The sequence below is a fragment of the Marmota marmota genome, unplaced genomic scaffold (genome assembly GCF_001458135.2).
Source record: "Marmota marmota marmota unplaced genomic scaffold, marMar, whole genome shotgun sequence".
Lineage (NCBI taxonomy): Eukaryota > Metazoa > Chordata > Mammalia > Rodentia > Sciuridae > Marmota > Marmota marmota.
The window spans coordinates 20,832,258-20,838,055 of NW_025999853.1; the positions used below are offsets into that span (position 1 = coordinate 20,832,258).

Consider the following 5,798-nt stretch of genomic DNA (forward strand, 5'->3'; position numbering starts at 1 on the left):
GAAGCAAATAACTCAATCCATAAATGGTCAAATGAACTGAACAGAGACTTCTCCAAAGAAAAATTACAAATGGCCCATGTGAAAGAAAAAAAGATGCCCAACATCTTTAGCCACCAGGGAAATGCAAATGAAAACTACACGGAGATTCCATCTCACCCCAATCAGCATGGCAATTACCAGGAATAAAAATAACAATAACTGCTGGTGATGACGTGGGGGAAAAGAAACCCATTTACACACTGTGAGAATGTAAATTCGTACAGGCACTACAGAAAATGGTATGTAGGTTCTTCAAAAAACTAAAATTAGAACTACCATATGATCCAACTATATCACTCCTTGGTATATACCCAAAGGAATTAAAGTCACCATACTATAGAAATACCTGCATACCGGTGTTTAATGCAGCATAATTCACAAAAGGCAAGTTATGGAATCAGCCCAGTTGCCTGTCAACAGGGGAACTGATAAAGAAAATATGGCATATCCACAATGGAGTATTACTCAGCCATAAAGAGGAACAAAAGTATGTCATTTGTAGGAAAATGAATGGAACTAGAGATCATCATGTGAAGTGACATAAGCAGAGGGCATGAGACTGGAGTATTTGGTGTGTCGTCAAACAGAAAAGAGGAACAAGATAGTTGGAGAGGTAGCCAGGCACCAGATCACCTAGGGCTTTGCAGCCATGAATGAGTGACTGAATTATAGGAAAGGGACACTGCATAAGCAATGCCAGAGGGGAGAAAGTGTGATTTTTCCCCCCTGGAATGGTAAGGCTCCAGAAAAGAATGCATTTGTCTAGAGAATAGAGTTTATCATTTTTAGCATAGATTCATGGTTCTCCTCAATGTCACTTCAACCAACTGTGAAGCAATGGCATTTTTTAAAAAACTAACCAGGCATGGTGGTACATACCTGTAATTCCAGTTACTCTGGAGACACAGGCAGGAGGATTGCAAGTTTAAGGGTAGCCTCAGCAATTTAGCAAGACCTATCTCCAGATAAATTTTTTAAAAGGGCTGGGGAAGTAACTCAGAGGTAGGGGCCCTTCTGGATTCACTCCCCAGAACCTAAAACAAAGACGAAAACAAACAAAACTAGATGGATCTGAAATTGGGCAGGATCATAAACCTTAGGCTAAGGATTTTGAACTCTGTTCTTTAGGAACTGAGTAACCTTTGAAAACTTTTGAACTATGCTATCAGAATTATGTTTAAAGAGCTGTGATTAAGGGTGCAATCATTTTGCAGGGCAATTGGACAATAGTATATTAAAATTTAAAATGAACATGTGGTTACTTAATAGTAAATTTGCTTCTAGCAATTTACCTTAAATATTTACCTACATATATTTATACAAGGATTGTCATTGCTTTATGATACATAATAGGGATAATTAGAAATAATTTAAATATCTAATGATTATTTTATAGGGGACCAATAAAATAATCATGGGACTTCAAACAATGGAATACTACACAGTTGTTAAAGGAAGTATGGCAATTTTAAGTCTACTAATATGGAAAGATGACCAGGACATACTGTTAGTAGGAAAAATAAAGTTTTAAAAGAATATGCATAGTGCATTTCCAAAAAAGAATATACATATACATGTTTGTATTTACATAGATAAATATCTAAGGAGAGAAAATAACCTTTCTGGCTTCTTGGGAGTTGTGGTGGGTTGCAATGCATGGGTGGGCCTGGAGAGAAAAGGAAGGAAGCATAGCTTATAATAGTGAACACTTGCTATTTTAAAAAATAATCCTTTTTAGAAGAAAAATGAAAAAAGATGTTTTATCCAGCCAAAAGCTATTGATGATAGCCTACTTAGAACATTAAAGCATTTTCTGAAAAAGTAATTTTAATAAAGGATAATCAATTAAAAGCCTATTCATATAAGGCTACCAGAAATACTCATCTCCAGTGAAATTAATCTGTCTAGTCATATGTTCTTGGTTTGAAGACAATTAAAACATTGTTTCAGAGCACTTTCTAAAACTTCATAATATTAAATATAATTTAAATTAGCTCATTAAATATAATTCTTGGTGAACTTCAGTACCAATAACCGAAGTTATGCATTGGTTGGAATTAATGTGTTCTCTGCTGATTTAACATATGTTTCATTTTATGGTCATTTTGATGCTGGTGGTCAGTGTTTCTGATGGATTTCTGTTCAGATATAACCTAGAAAAGATTGTGCACAATATTACCAAATGAATATTTTTGAACTTGGTTTTATAATAAAATTTACATGATATCATTTAAAATATTTTAATAATTCAGAAATATCAAATGCATCTGTTATTTACTGTCCATTTATTTTTGGTTCCGCTTCCTATTATCAACCATATTGTTGGTCCATGTTTTTGTATCTAATTTTGCTTCACAAACTAGATATATAATATTTTGGAGCTACCAGCATGGGATGCATCCACAACTGGATGTGGACCTCATTCAAGATGACATAGAGCTCACTCAGGGCCCAGTTTTCTTTTTCTTTTCTTTCTTTCTTTCTTTTTTTTTTTAGTTCACCAATGTTAAAATTGTGACATATTTAAAATTTGCCGTCATTTCAGTGTGTTTCTATATTTCATGATTAACTTCAGACAGATGATCATTATGTGACCACAAGCCAGTGCCATACACAGATTTTGAGATTTTCCTCTGTCTTGTAAAGGAAGGCTGATTGGCATCACCTCCCTCCTGTGATTGATCCTTTTGTGGGGCTATAAGCTTCTCTATGTTCCTGCTATTCTCTACTCCTATTCCCCTATTGTTCTTAGCCATTGGGTCAATAAACCCCATTTTTTTGATAGTCATAAACATCCCTTTGAATATACCCCTCTCTCATGTCTACTGTCTGTACTTCAACATGACAGGAGGTCCCAGTTAAATGGTTCTCTCACTACATTGCACAAGAAGTTCTTCCATATTTTCATTTCCATGATAGGCCCTGGAATATTGTAGACATTTAATAAACACTGGAATAAAGCTTGCATTTTAATGAAAAGTTTGATAGTTGTCTCAGATCAAATCAGCAAACATGCATTGAATATCCATGCTGTACGAGCTCTGGGAAAGATGCTCTAGAGAGTATGTGAGGAGGTCTAAGATCCTAGATTCTTAAAATCTATGAAGCACATAGCAAACAGAATGGCACAGTAACCAAAGCACAGAAACACAAGCGGTACCACGAGATGCTGTATCACTAATGACTAGATTTGCTACACAAAACATGAGTGCTAACACTTCAGGGGAGAACTTGGCCCCTGTGGCTTGCATAGACCACAAAGAAGGAGATGTACCCTTGGTCTGGGAGAGAAACTTGACTTTTTATGAGTGGAGAAGTCATTTAAGGCTGAAGGGAAGAACTGGACAAGGAGCAGAGGAGGGAGAGGGAGTAGTAGCCCAATCTCCTGGATCAGCTTTCCTGCAAAGTGGTGTTCTTAAGTATTTTTAAGAACTGTTCTTAAGGCTACGGATGCCTGAAGAATTTGATAAATATTTTAAATTCTGTTTCAAAAAAACATAAAAACAAATGCAAAATTTGATATGCATTTGTAGGAGTTTAGGTATACGCAGCCTTCCCACGAACATCAGAAGGGAATCCTAGTCGCGTCCGTAAATCTCTCCACTTTAAACATCTCAACAGAAATTAATAGGAAGAGTATGAACATCTTGAAGCACCTTAGAAGACTAAATAGAAGTAAGGGGAAAAACAGAAAAGCATTCAATTTTGATTCAGAAATTGCTGTTTCTCTTTTGACCCTTTTATATATAGAACAAGGATGATGATGATACTCCCCCCGACCCCCAGATTGCTGGAATGAATAATGGTAATGATGATGTACATACACTGTATGGGAAGAATGTTTTTGTTCTATAGGGAAGAAAAAATTCTTGGATATTTTTGATTCATAAAGAACATAATTAAAATGGAATTTTAGAAGGAAAACTGGGAAGAATGGAAGGAAAGAAGAAACTAACAGCTGATTATAGAAGAGGGGCAAATTCTGAGGTCCCCATGAGCGAAGGAAGCCATAAGTAGCATTCTCAGCGTGAATAAGAGCAAGACATTTTTTTTTTTAAATAGGAAAGAAATGTTGCCTAAGGAGGAGTTAGCACTTAAGAATAATTCTTCCTTTAAGAGGTCACTTTTCACAGGAACTTGCTCCCACTTAGTAATTTAGAAAGGCACAATTGCAATCATTATAAATGTTCACTTAAAATTTTTAAGAAGTAACAGTAACTAGAGTTGGTAAATAGATGCCTCTCTTGGAGCACTTCACACTAGAGTACATAGGAAGCAGCCTGCAATGTTCCCAAGAATAATGCCATATGCTTGGTTTCTGTCGGGGACAACTGACACATCTTTCTGCTCCTCAACTTCTCCCTTTTGCTTCATGATGGAAATTGGTCCCCATTGGTCCACAGGTCCTTAACAAGTGATGGGTCTATCTTCTCCCTGTTTCTGGTATACTTTATTTAGACCTATCTTTATATTTGACTTTTCTAACAGTTTCCTAAAGGGACTCTCTGCCCCTATGCCAAGCTTTCCTCTATTTAATGTGTTCTCTGCAGTGTAGCCAGAATACTATTTCTACAAAACATGACCACATCTCTCTGCTACTTTGAACTCTTTGCCAACCCCTCAAGTCCTATTGCATCAAGTCCAAAGTCATTAGCATAGATTAAAATCCACCATCCTACTTCTCCAGAGTTATTTCCAACCATTCCTGTTGACATGCTTACCTTCTACATAGCTGGCTGCTCCAGAGGCTGCCATCTCTTCTGAGAGGTCAGAACTCTTTTTCTTTGTGTAAAAAGATTTCAGTCATTCTAGTTTTAACTTAATTATAATTTAAAATATGTTAATCATGGAAATAATACTGCAAGGTGTTCTTGCTCTGCCTCTCATGGCAAAGTGTGATATTCCTTAGGAGCAACCAGATTCACCTCCCAGATATTTCCAGTATTTTTCTTAGTCTATCAGATCTATATCTATCACCTATCAATCATTTTTCTTATTTTGAAATTTAAAGGTACTGTGATTTCCTCCTGTATTGCATTGTTTCTAACAAGTTCATAGCAATTTAATCCTTAGTTCTTTGCATGTTATGTTTCTTAAGTGTCTTTAAAAAAATTTCCAACACTTCACATGTCATAACATTAAGTCTTGGTGCCAGTATTATTTATCAGTAGGACATCAGGTGTCAATTGTAAATTCAGATCCTTAAGTTCTAAGACATTTTCTTGAATTAGTTCCTTGATAATCGTTTCCTTTCTATTTTCTTGGTTGTTTGATTTATCATTAAACATTTTCATTATATTGATGTAGGCTTCCAGGCTCTGGGGATACAACAGTAGATACAAAGACAAAAAATACTAACTTTTTGGAATGTGTACATTTTATTGGTAGAGATACATAGACAGATATATAAAAGTATGTTAAGTAGTGAAAAATGCAGGAAAAATAAAAAAGGTCACAGGCTGGGGATATAGCTCAGTGGTAAAGTGCTTGACTAGCATGCAAGAAGCCCTGAGTTTGATCCCCAGCACCACAAAAAAGGGAGTTCAAAATCCACATGTACCGAAGGAACAGTGAACAAACAAGTGTGACGATAGTAAAGGGTACAGATTGGGGAGCTGAGAGAGTGAAGCTGAAGACAACTGAGAATCAGATCACGACAAGACCTCATGGGTAGCAAGGGAGCCTGCAGGGTTTTGAACAGAGGGTAAATGTGGTTTGACTTATGTCTTTTTTTTTTTTTTTTTTTTTTTTTTTTAAAA

At 36.0% G+C, this 5,798-nt stretch overlaps 1 long non-coding RNA gene across 1 annotated transcript in view; it reads left to right on the top strand.

Moving 5' to 3' along the window:
- Positions 1-4,745: 4,745 nt before the first annotated feature.
- Positions 4,746-5,798, top strand: part of LOC125617155 — a 16,380-nt gene continuing 15,327 nt past the window's right edge. The window contains exon 1 of the long non-coding RNA XR_007348039.1: positions 4,746-4,806. This is a non-coding gene — a long non-coding RNA (uncharacterized LOC125617155). The remainder of the gene's footprint in view (positions 4,807-5,798) is intronic.